General features: G+C 33.1%; 1 non-coding gene across 1 annotated transcript; it reads right to left on the bottom strand.

The window, feature by feature from the left end:
• Window positions 1–7,256: 7,256 nt before the first annotated feature.
• LOC122271971 (U12 minor spliceosomal RNA) lies at window positions 7,257–7,407 on the bottom strand. Its single transcript, XR_006226707.1, has one exon. It is a non-coding gene; the product is annotated as a U12 minor spliceosomal RNA (small nuclear RNA).
• Window positions 7,408–16,339: the final 8,932 nt, after the last annotated feature.

Below are 16,339 nucleotides of genomic sequence, written 5' to 3'. Positions count from 1 at the left end.
AGCAACTGCATTAAAGGTTACACGCTTAATATCTCAGTAAAAAAAAAAAAACAGAATTAACACGTTCACGCCGGGGTGACCCACCGGTGGGTCTCGCTAGATTGTCTCATAGGGCGGCGCATCGGAGTAAAATCCATAACTACCAATTGTTTTTAAAGGATGCAATTCTTATATTGAATTGCTTCTTCGCCGTGATAAATTTCCTTACAGTGAATTGCTATTGTTGAGAATAGATTAACTCCTCCCGAATATTACCGAATATTGAAATAATTCTTCTACCAATATTTTCTCTTCTCCGTCCCGCTTTCAGGCGCAACACCCGGCGTGAACGTGTTAAAGAAATTGGGGAGTTCAAACTTTGTAACTAATGAAATAATTCAGTAGTAGAGGTAGGCGTTACTTATCATACTGCAGATCTGTAATATTTAGTAAATGTTTAGATCTCACAAATCAAAATTTTAAAAGCTAATAATTTCAGTGGAAGTCGTTGCTTTCTGCTCTACGTTAGCGAGCAACTATAATTAATCACTAACAAAACAACTTTGCCTTTTTTTAAATTTTGATTAATTACTAAGTCGTCAATTATGACCTCAGTAAGCTAATAAATGATGAGAGACACAATAATATCAACAAAGAATATGAGAAATTAGAAAATTTATTTACTTTTTTAAATAAAATAAACTGGTAGGTACTGCGAAATTTAAGTAGCATGTATTTTTTTTTTTTACTTAAAAGCTTATTGAATGCGCACAAGATCACCGTTGTTTTACTACTCCATTAACCTTGCCAGATGACGTTTACGATACGTCTTGTAGTAATGTTGGAAGTCGAAGTAAATTTTTTAAAACGATGGTCGAGAATCATGCAATTATTACTTAAACTAAGTTGATAATTTTCAATTTAACTCTGTTTTAGTTTTAGAAAATATAGCAAAGGTAGATTGCATTATAAATATATATTTTGGTGAAAATGAATGCCTTTTTTTTGCATCGAAATGAGAAAATAAATAAAATAAGAGTGTACCAGCTTCTAAACACCGTTCTTTCGCTATTTGAACTTCTTTTCGTCTCTCATCTGAAAGTTTCTCGTGTCTTTCTTTCCTTCTGCTTAGCCGATAAACTATTAGATGGTGCTTTTTCACTACCTTTATGCCAAGGGTTTATTGCAAATGAATGAAACACATGGAGTAAAATATATAGAAAGAATGGAAACGCTTATCCTCATTTTCGTTAGTTATAAATCATCTAACTCTATTAGAACTGTGTGAAAGTTCTTACAAAAAAGAGGTTACAAGTTCGTTTAATTAAAAAGATTGAAAGAGAAATAAGAAATAACAGAATTAGTTGAATTATTTATGCTCATTTTTTTATGTATATATTTCATTTCTAAACAATGTTTATTTTTGAAAAGTAATTGTTATACTTAAAGGAGCAATTTTTAGGAATTTTTTATCCTTAAAAACGTATTCTTTTTAAGGGAATTCTTATTTTTATTAACATAATATTTTTTTTTATTTAATCATACACAGAGAGTTTTGAAATCATCGCTTTAAATTTATATTTAACATGCTTGTCACCATATATGGCAGTACTTTTACTTTCGTTACTTGTACCGCCGGTACAAGTAAAAAGTACGTACTTTTACTTGTACTTCGTTACTTTTTAAATTTAGTACTTTTACTTGTACTTTCGTTACTTTTTTAGGGAAAAAGTACAAGTATTTGTAACGGAAATGTCGAATGAAATCGTTACTTTTTTCTAAAACTCGGTAAGCTTTCTAAAAAAAATCCAATCGATATCCAGTCGTAAAAAAATTATTTGTGAAATATAATACTGCAGTACCTTCTAGTGCTCCCGTTGAGCGCTTATTCAGCGTGGCTAAGCACGATCTGAGAAATTCTCGCAGCAGACTCAGTGATACCACTTTCGAAATGAAATTATTTTGCAAAATGAATAAAAATATTAGTAGTTATTTTCATTCATTTTCGAGTTTTATACATTTATTTAATACATTTTAAATAAAAAATGCTTGATTTTGTTATTACGTTTTTCAATTTTCCTTTTGAACTCACTAATAATACATTTTTGTCTTAATACATTTTTTCTAAATACATTTTTACCTAGTACATTTTTTACTAAAATTATGTTTACGCCCGACCTTGTCAAACAACGCCCAGTCAAATCTCTAAGAACTTCAGAACTATTTGTGCTATTGAAAACTATTATAATTACTATTTTAACTCTTAAAAACTCGAAGATATTAATTTAGGCGCTGATACTAAAATTCGTTTAAAAATTTTAATTATTCCGTTAGGCAGAAATGTTCGGAAAATGATTTTCTCGCATGACTTCAGCATTAGCCATTGTTACAAATAAAACTGTAGGCTGTTCTGTTTCAATTTATACTGCACATTCACTTATTTTTTACTAGCTCGAAGATCACAAAGCTATCTGAAACCCCGTGTTTGCTTTGTTTATGTTTGTGCTTTTAAAATGCGTTTCTATAGAGTAAAACAATTTTAAATCGATGGTAATTTAAATAAATAAAAATAATAAACTAAAAAATTAAAATCAATAGATAAAATTTCTTTTTCGTTCAAATCAATAAAAAGTTTGATATTAAAATTATATTTGATTTTAAAATTATATTGCACGATAATATTATAAAATTATATTATATTATTCTTCCGAATTTAAAAATAAATTAATGTCCATAACTTTCAAAATTAAAAATAATTAAATAAATAACAACAATTTTGCCAAAACATTAAAGAACTTAAGAATATTATTCAATAAAATTATAAGTTACTTTGAATTTTCGATTTCCTAGAAATGTACTTTTAAATCGTTACTTTTTTTGTTTAGTACTTGTACTTTTACTTGTACTTTTTACTCGTTACTTTTTAAAATAAGAACTTTTTACTCGTTACTTTTTTTAAAAATACTTGTACTTTTACTCGTTACTTTTTAAGAGTAACGTTGCCATGTATGCTTGTCACACATAAAATCATCATTGAAACTGCTTGTTTGAAGTCGAAATCTTATTTTTGAGTAATAAAAAAAAACTTTTTTTAAAATCTAATGAATGAGTACAATTACCAAGCCGCATCAGGGACAATAACCACACTACATGGGTTAAATCAGTAGCATTAGTATTATAAATTTGAGAAACTCTTGATGAAAAAGCTCATAGAAATTCTTCACATAAGGCTTGATCGTTTGGATGCAAAACTATACATTAAAAAAAGTCTCAAAATTTTTGTATTGAAATAAATGAAGAAAGATGAATATATAGTATATCTGAGTTTTCCTTTTTTTTTATGTACTTTTTATTGACTACTTGAATTTTTTTTTATTCTTCAAAGATAAAGAAACTTAAATTGGTTTTTCTACATAACTTGTATGTAAGTAGACGCGTTCAATAGCAAAAAGATAAAATCGTAAAACATTATATAAGAAAAAACAGTACTTTAAAGAAAATTAGTCAGGGATTATTTGTAAGGGAACTCCAGGTGAAGAAATCCACACCACCAAACCATCATTGAATGACTCCCCCAAGAGTAATATGTTCTCTATGCTCATATCTTATAATTGTGAAAAATATTCTAAATACGATGTTATAAAGTTGCAAAAAAATAATAAATAAATAAACAAATAATTAAAATATAAGTTTTGCATAATCAATTACTGTTCTCCAAAAATGATTGTGTCTATGCACTCATTTGCATTTTTTAAACTACACAGTTGAATTTTTCTTAGTAACCACCACTAAAAATTGTTTTTCCAATGGAAGTATATATGCATGAAAATTCCTGCTTAGTAACCCACTAACGCATACCTGCCAACTCTTCCGGATTTTCCGGAAGATTTTATTTTCATATTTAAAGTGGTAGCAATACTCAGGTTATTCCAATTAACTTTTTGAATTATAATGATAATTATAAATGAGTTTGACCACTACTACATATAAATAATTACAATAAATATATGAAAGCGTAATAACCCTTGCTCAAGCGAATTTCAACGGGATCAAAATATAAATATATTTTTGACTCAGATTGTTTTTCGTTTATTGTGTTACAACCACTCTGAAAATACATTCTCGGAAAGAATGAAAGTTGGCAGGTATGCTAACGATCAAGTGGTATATTCAAATAAGAAATATGTTCTAATATTAACCTAAATATACTACCACCACTAAAATTTTTCAAGAACTGTGGGAACCCTGCTTTCGCTTCATACAATCCCTTATTCAAATAATTTTTTTTACTTTTTGGTATATAATCTTGTTCTTTATAGATGTTTTCTTGCTATTCTAAATTGATTAAAGTCCTCTTGTAATTTAGTTATCGTTTTATTTAACGTTTCAATATTTAGGCTAAGATCTTGAATCAAACTATAGTTAGGATGTTTGAAATTCAGCCACCGTCAGGTTAAGCATTGTCACCTGTTTGAAGATTTTCATTGCCTTCCATCTTGTTTCTCCAGGTTCCTCGTAAAGCGTTCCTAGTAAGAAGAAAAACCAGGTACACCTCGGGAAGCAAAACACACGCACATAGCCAAAATTAATATCGCGCAGGATGAACGTACGAAAGTTAGTGCACAATGATAAAAACTATGCACTTACGCACCATCGGCATACACTAAAATAACGATTTTTTCATGTTTTTTCTTGTAAGAGTTTAAATTTTGAGGTAGTCAAAATCATTAGGAAAAAAGTTTAATTAAACATGGTGGCGCAAAAAAGGAACAACCACGTAAAATATCCCAGAAAAATCTGTGGGGGAAAAGCGAGAGAAGATGGCAAGTAATCAAATGGTTACTCCTATTGTAGTGAAACGGCAATATCAGTTTAGAGGCCTTGAAACTGTAAATAAAGTATTGTAATTTAACCCCTTAACAGTGACATATATTTCAGAAAAATGAACCAAAAATGGAAAATTTTTCTGACTGTTTAATTTTGTTCGTTATAAATGTTAGAAAATGGTTTTTTTGTTACAAAAATAAAATTTTAAATGCAATAACTACTGTATTTATAATTTTTACATACACATAAAAAAGTAATGGATTACTCACACATCTTATTCAATTAGAGCAAATTAAACAAAATTTTGAAGCTAAATGTAATGTAGCTAGTATAATATAATATAAAAACACAACAATATGATACATAAATTTTACAAATCTTTTGCAGGGAGGCTGTTGAATTGAAGGCTTGGAGGCCGAGAGAAGAAGGACCAGCTCAAGCCTTGCTAGAGACAAGACGTGTTTTTCTCTGCTTCGCAATTATGCCGTATCACTGAACTGCCCGCGGCGGAAAAGTTTTCCCTTCCGGCCGCATGCCAGCATCAGACTTATATGAGACATCTTCGATCGTCAAAAGGTTTTTACCGGCCAGATCTATGAACTACGCACTTTACTCAAAGTTTCTTCTAGAACAAACTACTGATATCGTGGAACTTCGTAAGCTGCGAGATTCCATTGGAGAGATTTCTACCTCAACACCAAGTAGATATTACAACGAACTCTTTAACGCAGCGGTGTCCGCAATTCAAACTGTTGAGTCGAGTCAAAAGAAGCCAACTGCCTCAACTACAATAGAGACAACTATCACTGAGACAGCGGAAATCCCTGTGACCATCCCAGAAAGTAGTGTTACTAATGAAATAGAGACTGAGCCCGTTTCCGAGCACAGTGTTCCGAATAATATCACAACTCCTTCCAGTAAAGATTTGAATATGGATATAGACGAAGAGACATCAGCCTCTGAACCTGAGATCCAAAATAGAAACAAAGAGCCACCAGCTAAAAAGAGAAAGAAGAGGAAGAAAAAGTCTGCCGCAGCTACAGAAAATGTTGACCCATCCAAGACCCAGAAAAGCTGCACTCCTCCGGAATCTCTTTTCATGCCGGAGCCCACCCCTATTACTGCATCAGAACCTACGGAGGAGACTACCAACAAAGCCACAGAGCCTTCCACTTCAGTAGAAAAAGCTCAGCCAGTTAAAAATGCTAAAGTCCTCATCCGTGGCCTTCCTGATGATTTTAGTACAGATGAAATATCCCTTGAATTAGGGAAGCGGAACATTGAAATCCTGAAAATAGTCCAGTTTAAGAAGAAAGTGGGTGAAGCCTTTAGGCCCCTCCCCCTGTACCTCATCGTTATGCCAATGCTAGCCAATCACGAGATGATCTACCATATTGAGAGCATCAAGCAGATCCCGATCAGCATAGAGAAATACCACGGCGGCCGGCGGCCGCTGCAGTGTTTTCGATGTCAGAGTTTCGGCCACACCCAACGTTCCTGCTCCTCCAGCCCAAGATGCATGAAATGTGCCGAAGGGCACTATTCATTCCAGTGCAGAAAGAGCCGAGACTCCCCAGCTAAATGCTGCAACTGCATGCAAAACCACACCTCAAATTTCACTGGGTGCGAGGCCCGTCCCAATCGAAAGAGAAAAACGACCAAGGACACGACTACTTCTACAGCCCACAGACTTGTTAGCCTCATCAGTGAACTTAAAGACTTGCTGAAGGACCAAGACGTACTGCATCTTCTCACAACTTTAATCCAGGGGAATTCCCCATACAACTGATGTACTACTGAATCAACTCATGCCTCACCTCATCATGGACTTATTATCTGATCCTAACTTAGAACTATGAACTGTATATGACCTCTGGACTAAATGCCAAAACAGTATAGATGAATCGGTTAGAAGCGCTTCGCGCTTAACACCGAGATTCCACTCATATCAATCAATCAAAAATCTTTTGCAGTATGGCAACACCTGACGACACCCACATTTTCCCTCCCTTGACTGAGGTCGTAATTGGTAAAAAATTATGACCACATCTATTAGGAAAATATTGAATCAAGTATCTTAAAGTAGAAACGAACACAACTCGGGCTTCACAAAATAGAAACGTTAATTTTTCTCCTGCCCGAAGTCAGTTCGGGCATCACAGATACTGCACGTATTAGTTGCCCGAACTGGATTCAGGCGACACTGGCAAGGGGTTGATCGAAAATGAATTAATTGAAAGTAGGCGTTACTTTTAATGGTGTGCGCTAATGCACATGCAAAAATGTAACACAATCAACTAGTTAAAAATTGTCAAATTTGTTGAAGTACAGTAATGGTTACACGCTTAATGGCTCTGTATAAAAAAAAAAATTAAATTAAAAAAAAAAATAACAAAAAAGAAAAAGAAGAAAAACAGAATTATAGAATTTGAATCTATTCTTATTGAATGAGGGCAGATCACAACAACCCAGCAACCTACGAAAGTAGGTAGGTCACACAGGGACGACCTGTACCCTTCCAAAAATTACGACCAAGTAATTCTTGGCGGTGCCAAGCGTTACCAAGGCACGTTATTTTCCTTACTCATTAGTTTAAGGCACGATTAGAAAAAGGTGAGGCAAAAATAATAAAACAATTTTTCTTTTTAAAATACTGGTAGATATTTTAATATTAAATTTTGGGAATGTATTGTTAAGTGTATTTTAATAATAAGACAACGCTATCCGCTGTTCTTAAAAATGCAAAGCAAATATATATCAGTAACAAGTTTAAAATGATCTTAGTTTGTATTAAGAAATCATGACTTAAGAATCGAAGCATGTTATCAACATTTACGTTAATCATTCTTTGGGCGTTACTGTATAGGTTTCCTGTGTTGTAATATCATTTTCTCTTTTTTCTTAAAGCAAATGTCAACCACTTCATAACTTAATAGACTAAACGTCATATTTTTCATTGTCTTTTTTATCTTTCGTGAACGAATGGATTGTGTAAAATATCAATGCATACACACCATACGATATTTGAATAAGTAAATTGCATAAAAATGTATCATAACTTACACTGATAATGGAAAGTTGCAATTCAATTTCTGCTGGCTGTTACAAGATCAAAATTGTGCACACCTTTTTTTCTAATTTCTGTTGACAATTTTTTAAGAATCACAGGAAATGAAATTAATAGTTTATGAATAAAAACCATAACTTATTCGCTTTATTTTTTGTTTACTTTTTTTTAATTTTTCTTTTAATAATAGTAATTTCTTATCTTAATACAGCCGGCGAAAAACATGAGTAAAAGTGTCACAGGGCGCCCATACGCAAAAGGTGCCAAAATGTGATACACTTTTTTTCGAAAAATTCCAGATGTCAAAATAAGTTTAGTAGTAAAAAGGACTAAAATTTACAACCAAGGTCGGGATAGCCACGTTGGTAGGGCACTGGGCCCATGTCTAAGAGATCGTGGGTTCGATCCCTGCCTGCCGAAAACTCCCCGTGTAGTAAATGGTGACTGATGCACGTTAAATCTGTCGAGTTGCAAAGTCCTCCATGTTCCCATAACAAATCAATACCTCTGGGAGTACTGATCCAGGAGTTTCCTTGTCGAATTGGCTTGTCTGGATTGGTTCAAAATTGCAAGTCTACGGAGTTGAACATTAGTAGTCGTAAACCCAAAATTGGATCGGCTGTTCAACAACGGTTATAAAATAAAAACCTTACAACAAGAGATCCAAGGTGGATCAGGAGATAGAGCGCTTGCCTATCACTGAGGTGTCTAAGAGCGAACAACCTCCATTACTACCTTTCACTGTGGAACAGAGAGTGGTCGCTCCCTAGAGGCTTCACTCTACGTTATTCATATTGAAATTTCTAACAAATTTCCAACGGAATAACAAATATTCCGAGAAATTTCTAACAAAAGCAGTGAATGCTCACTTTAAATAGCGTTATTAAATGTTTATTGCACTGAGCCAGAACAAATTTAATTGGCTATCGAAATGGGCTGCATGTGGCATAGAGCAGAACTCTCTGCCCATGGTAACACTTTGCATGCTTTGACTATTAACGTATGGAGAGTCATGGGAGACGAAAGTACGTTAGTCTTGGTTTTCAAATAGATTTAAAACTTTTAAGTTAAGAGACTATATGGAACCGGAAACTACATTGAACATAGTTCCAAAAGAAAGCGTAGTGAAAATTTGAAAAAATAATTGTGGCAATTAAATACGAAAAAGAATTAAGAAAGGGGAAAATATCGTAGTACATTCCTATACAACTGAGAAGAGAAGGAGAGGGAAGGAGAAACGGTCAAGCCATGGAACCGCTCTTCTCTCCAGATGGCGTATTCGAGCATTGTGATTGCGACTATAATTGAGTAACTCTTCTAAATTTTCCTAATCGGCGCAAAAGGCATATTGGCTGATTGTAATAAGACTAAAAAATGTCAGACTGATTAGGAAGAACTGAATTTTTTTTTTAATTTTTCAATTAAGATGCCGGTGGAATTTTTAAAGCTATTTAACGACGAATGCAGGCAAGAAACATTTTTGTACAGTTAATCACATCTCAGTGTTTACCAAGATATATTTATTTTGGTTGTATACTTCGATTATGTAATGTAATTATTTTTTAGTTACTAAATGTTAATTTGAATATTTTGCTTTTCTTACTAAAATTTTTAATTACAAATTAAAACCAAATCTCGGTATTAAAATTTTTTATATTATTTTCCAAACAAAAAACTCCACATTAAAATGCATAATTTCATGGAATAATTATTATAAGAATTCGAAATCTTTCGGACTCTTGGCGAAATTGAGTGGAGAAATTGAGATGTTAGAAGTAGGCGTAACTAGTAAACCAAAAATTAAACTTAGTGTGGAAAGTAGGTGTAACTTGAATGTTTTTAGAAAAGGAGGTTAAACACATAGAGAAGATATAATTTCCCCCTCAATTACGAATGTTTTAATAAGATAGCTAAATTATGACCCTAAATTGAGAGACCTCAATTACGAATGTTTTATTGATATAACACATTTTTATTTTATTCTATTTTATGTTTTTTTTTTAAATAGTAGAAACTAAAGTGGACAAGCCTGTAGGGGCAGGGATAGGATGACTCGATACAAACAGATTTCGAAAAACTAACATAAGGGAAAAATAAACTTGATATCAGGAAAATGTTGCTGTTAGGAGCATTTGCGAACTGACGACCTCATGGACATGGGTCCAATGCCCTACCAACCAGGCTATCCCGCGCCATATTATGTATATAAGTTGCTTTAGCTATCTAAGTGACGTCTAATTATGTTCTAAAAAGTAACGCCTACTTTCAACTAATTTAATTTTGATTAAATTCAACAAAATTTACTAAGTATTAGTTCTTAAGATAATAAATTCAATAGTTTAATGAAAAAACAATGGAAAACAATTGATTTCAAATGAAAATTAAAATATCTTAACACTTTGTTGACTGGTAATTTTACACAGAAACTATGCTAGGCCACCATCTATTATTTTCTAATAGAGTATGTGAAGGCAAAACATTCTAAATAAACTCCAATAAATTTTGTCTATATTGAATCAAATGAAATTAAACTTTGGAATATTCTATATCACCCTTGGTTTTCAAAAATTGAAATAATGTGCAATCAGTAATGTGTTAGTAACACGAATATGAATTAAGACAACAATATATATATCTGTGTAATATCAATTTTATCAATGTATAAACTAATTGCGCAATTATAGGATTAATGCAGACCAAGAAAATATTTTTTATACATTGCTGAATCTTGCAACGCTGGTTATTAGACTATTTTTCTGGAAATTTGAACTCTAAAATATAACTATAATGTTATTATTATTTTTTTATATTACTTAATTTTGCGACATCTGTTTCAGCAATAGACTACTTTTCTGGAAGTTTAATTCTTTTAGGAACATGATCACGTATGATCACGCGATTCTCTCTTCACGGTCACATGTAAAACAAATTAATCTAGCGGTCCAGAATCACATGGACGTGATCTCAATACGATACTCTCGTATAAGTGCGGATACGTACTCTTTAGTACGCGGGCTCTTGGAATTAGTGGACCTGGAGTAACGCTTCTTTCTCATTCAGCCGGTCTTGAAGGGGGAAAACACTGAAATATAACTGCACTGAATTTTTTTATTATTTGCTGATTTAACAACATTAGTTTCAATAATAGATTATTCTCTTATCTAAACTATAGAGATCATATTTTAAGAATCGAGAATCCAAAACCTTCGAAAAAAAGTATATTTATTATAAAAATATGCGTCTTTGCGTCAGATTTCACGTATTAAAATATATTAAATATTTTTAATATGTGAAATCATGTATTTAATATCTGATTTCACATATTAAAATATATGATTTCACATAATATAATATATACTACACAAATGAATTAGCATATTTAGTAGTTAGGGTTATGCCTTCAAATCATTAAGATTGAGTACTAGTAATTGAAAATACTATCATAATGCATATACGCTATGCATATACATTACCATGACATTTTAACTCTTGCAGTGAATATATAATTTATTTCTAAAACAGCCATTTGTGTTAATTTTAAGTTAATCTTAAAATTGAAACATCACCGTAAAAGGTTATTTGGACATTTTATTTTAATTTTTATAAGATACCATGATAACTGTAAGTAAAGATGTGGAAGCAATCAGAACCAATCTAGAATAAGATTACTAAAAATAAATTGAATTGGAGCAATTAATTAAACAAAGAATTTTTTTTCTTAAAAAGTTGATAAATAAAACAGTTTGACACTGCATGTAACTAATAGTTACTATCCAAAGCAAATATTATCCTGAAAAGTTGGCATGTCTTTGTGCCTCTCTAACTATTAGTAAAGATATTAAAATCAAAATCTATCAAATTTTATGAATTCTACCGAAATTTTCAAAAGGACCTTCTTTCTAAGATTTGCACTTTTATTTTATATATAAATTTCACTTGACAAGATTTTCATTAAATTTTGAAACGTCAAAAAATTGGTGTAGTTAACATCTTTTTTTGAACCAAGAATTAATAAAAGAAGTAAAACTAAAATGTTAAAATTGCATACACTTTTTACCTGTGTAATTCTCCGGAATGAATTTAAAATGCAATGGTAAAAAGATTTCGCATGATTTGACTGCAAAGTCTGCTATATAAACCTATTCAGGACATTGTCCTAAGATTCAGGGCGAATAAATTTCTCTTTTCGTTTTTCAAGTATCAACATCAACAAAGATTATGCATTGCTGATTTGCAGAACATTAAGAAGTTCCCTTCTGCATGAATCCCGCAGAGAAGAAACTTTATACTCATCAGCGACATATTAAATATCGCAGGCTATTCATACGGATAATGCTCGTGCACAAATCCGCATTACAGTTGCCGCCAATTTCGTGTGGTTGTTAACCAGTTCTTCCCAAGATTCAGTTTCTACAATGGATTTGAAATGTGTTTCAATAAATTTCATCACTTCATTCTTCAAAACATCATCGCTATGGTGGTTTGCAAGTTTCAGCAAAGAGCATGCATTGCTGACTTGCAGAATATTAAGCAGCTCCCTCCGACATGAATCACGCAGAGTCAGAACTTCATATTTATCAGCGACATAATAAAGATCGCAGGTCTCATCGAAACTTGCTCTTCTATAAGTCCCGGAATACAAATAATTCACAAATCGTTTCATCGCCGGTAATCGAATATCTGTTATATCGATTGAGTTTGACAAATCGAATAATTCGCCAGTGATATGATTAAGCATTCTATCAAACACAGGTGATCGGGCACGCAAGATAGTTTTGTGTACTTTTAAGTCGTTGCCATCTACACAAAAAGTGAAGTCGGTGTTGATGGATTGTTCAAAAATTTTTGAGAAATCATTCGAAAGTCTCTTCAGAGATTCAAGTTCGAAAACTTCCGAATTCATCAAAGAAGGTTGTTTCTTACAGCTACTATCAGTTACTTCAATGACGTCATTAATCGTAGACGTATTTTGCACTAGTCTGTTGCATGGAGGAATTGCACTAATGATACTGTTACTTTCACCTTCAAAGATATTATTCGTTGATGTATTTTGCATTGATTTGTTGCATGGAGAAATTGCGCTAACCATAGAGATACTTTCAGTTGCTTCAAAGATGTCCTTAATCGTTGATGTATTTTGTATTGGCCTGTTGTAGAGAGGAAATGCGCTAACCATGCAGCTGCTTTCAGTAGCTTCAATGACATCATTAATCGTAGATGTATTTTGCTCAAGAATGTTGCTTGAAGGAATTGCACTAACCATACAGTTACTTTCAGTTGCTTCAAAGATACCATTAATCGTCAATGTATTATGTACTGGTCCGTTGCAGGGAGGAATTGCGCAGATCAAACAGCTACTTTCAGTTGCCTCAAACATATCATCAATCGTAGATGTCTTTTGCATTGGTCTGTTGTACGGTGGAATAGCACTAATTACTTTCATGGAACAAACAATAGTCAGTGATTCATTTTTTAAGGAAGGTAACTTACAATCACTTAATAAATCTGTTTTCTGGTTGGCTTTAGAGCAATGGATGGTAGCAGAATTGTTGTAAAACAGTTTTCCATGGCTCCGTGATGCGCTGATCTCGAAGAGTATCCCTGAAGCTACGGAAATTCTGTTACACAAGTTTAAAGTTATTTTCGACCAAGAGGGTCGTTTTAATTCCAAAAAACAGGCACATTTCGGAGACAGATAAAACTCTGCGCTTTGGATTGTCACGTTATATTCCAAACCACTAAAATTTTCAATTTTCCATTCACAGTAAAATCCATTTTCACAAGAGCTATGAAAATGGATTATAATATTTCCGAAAGTAACGGTTTCCATTCTCAAGTATAAATATGAATTTAATAAGAGCAACTTCATTCAAAGCACCCGCATTTTTCACTCACTGATAATATTTTTATCAGCTTCAAAATGATAAGATATCCCCACCTGTGTTATTAAAACAATAATAACTTGCGCATTATCTTACTTTAGCTTCATGGTCGTCAGCCTATATTTACCAACAGATAGGGTGATTTAATACATTATTTTTAAAATTGACTTCTTGTTCTATATGAAGTAATGGAATCATACCTTCCAACTAATAAGTTTGAGAGAAATATGTACCCAATAATGCCTAGCAAAAAAGTAAAGTAAGCTTCTTTTATTTCCCACCAGCATTTAAACTCGTCAAATCCGATTAATTTCAACGTAGTGATCATAAATATTTCTCGACTTAAAAACTGTAAAAAAGGCTGATGCTGTTCAACTTTACATTAAATTTTTGTTTTGTTGCGCAAAAATTTGAAACTTAACACTACAAGACGTGTACAAAAATGCACTATGGGATAAAAATATTTAACATTCGATAGTTAGAGAGTTATCAGGCTGTTCTGAAAGTATTTATTTATTTATGAAAATGAAAGGAGATTTTCTTATAGTGAATAAATATTTTATTGAATCACACAGTGTTAATTTCGGTCCCATACCTTTTGCTAACTTTCTGACAGTAGCACGATTCCATTTTTGATCTTTGCTGGCAAAAAACTGATACAAGTGATTTTTGATCACCTTATTTGAGGTAAATATTTTACCAATTTAAAAAAATTAGAGAGCGCAACATGGTGGTAGACAATCCATTTCTTGTCCCCAGTAATGATGCACTTCAAAAATGGATAATTTTTTTGCCGTTTGAGCAGCAAATCTCACAAATTCTTTACCGTAAAAGCACGAGGAAACCATATGTCAAGCTTCAAGATTAAACATAACATGGGTCGAATTCGAGTGTATTGTTATTCGCCAGATAGCGTCAATTAATGCTTTTATTGACTCTTCAATAGTTTAAAATGGCTTGGCGCGTCATACTTTTATAACCGTCGTTGAACAGTCGACCCAACTTTTTTGGGTTTACGACTATTAATGTTCAACTACGTAGCCTTGCAATTTTGAACCCAATCCAGAAGACAAGGGAACTAACTCCTGGATCAATACTGGGAGAAATTTTACCTTCGTGGAGGACTTTTTGATGAAACTAACCCGCATTTGCGATACTTAGAGAGGAAGACCATGAAAACCTCTCACGGTTAGCATAACTTTTTTTATAGCAAAAAGGCTAAATTAGTCGAAAATTCTACTTTTCCCTTTTCATATTTAAAAGGGTACCAACCAAAAACAACTGCAAAGAATCAATCACACTTCTACTTTCAGGGGAAAACATATTGCCTGCTAGAATGCAACTTGGGGATTTGAAATTTACTATGCTTCCATATTTATTTATTAACTTAACACTAAGTTTTTTTCTTTCTCGAAAGTTATTGTAAAAGTGATTTTTTGCGAATTTTTTATCACTTTTTGCATTACGTTTCATTTTGTTTTGCGCCATTAAATCAAGAAGACTTAGAAACTTGAAATTATAAAGGTGTGTAGAAAAAAGTACAGGGAATACGACATAATGAAAAAAAAATTAAGACCCAATAATTATTAACTAGTAGGATAAAAAACCATTTCTGGTCAATTTGTAGTCTGCAGAAATGCAACTACGGAGTCAAGATTCGACATGCTGAAAGTTTGTCGAATTCTGCATGTTTTATTTATGTACATTATTAATGCAAATTTTATTTCGAAATTTCAGTTTGCTCAAATTAATTGAAAACTTAGTTATTTTTAGGGAATTTTGTTTCAGCCTTTTGACTTTCATTTGTTGCAGAAAATTTATTTTTCGCTCAAGAACTTATTTCTTTATTTTTACAAACTCTCGCTCGAGTAATAACGTGTAACACCGCCTCTGGATTTGATAACCGCCTGGATTCGGTTAGGAAGTGAGCTCACAAGGTTTTGCAAGTACGTCGAATCCAGTTTAAGCCCCTCGTTGAGGATTTGTTGGCGCAAATTCACCAAATTGTGAGAATGCTGATTTTGGCGTTTTACCCGTTGTTCCAATATGTCCCACAAAATTTCAATGGGGTTCAAGTCAGGTGATTTCGCAGGCCAGCCGAGATGTAATGGAGTGTCTGAGTGTTCATAAAACCAGTCACATATCCCCATGAACTTTGCTGTCGTCATCTTGAAAAATAGTGGTATCGACAACACACTCTGCATGCAGAAGGTGACTGAAAGGCAACTCCGAAATGTCCAGAACATTTAAATAAACATGCCGGATCATGTTAGTGGCCACTTCAGTGAGGGAACCCAGTCCATAATAAGAAAAACACCCCCAAGACATGACAGACCCACCTCCGGCTTGCACCCAGTCAGGATGAAATGCTTCATCTGGTCTGCGTTGCACTAGCAGACGTGCGTCTTTTGAATAAATGCAAAAACGTGATTCGTCAGACCGCATTACATTCCGCCAGTCAGCAACTATCCACGTTCGGTGACTTCTAGAGTCCACAGAAGTCGAGTAGCCTTTTGAGCAATGACCCCTTACGAGATGTTCGACTCCATATGTTCATTGCATGCAGCTCCCTTAGCAATGTTTT

Source organism: Parasteatoda tepidariorum, chromosome 9 (assembly GCF_982258835.1).
Source record: "Parasteatoda tepidariorum strain Cologne lab strain chromosome 9, Ptep-v5.0, whole genome shotgun sequence".
Classification (NCBI taxonomy): domain Eukaryota; kingdom Metazoa; phylum Arthropoda; class Arachnida; order Araneae; family Theridiidae; genus Parasteatoda; species Parasteatoda tepidariorum.
Note: the sequence above shows the minus strand (reverse complement) of the source record. Positions and strands in the feature narration are given on the sequence as shown.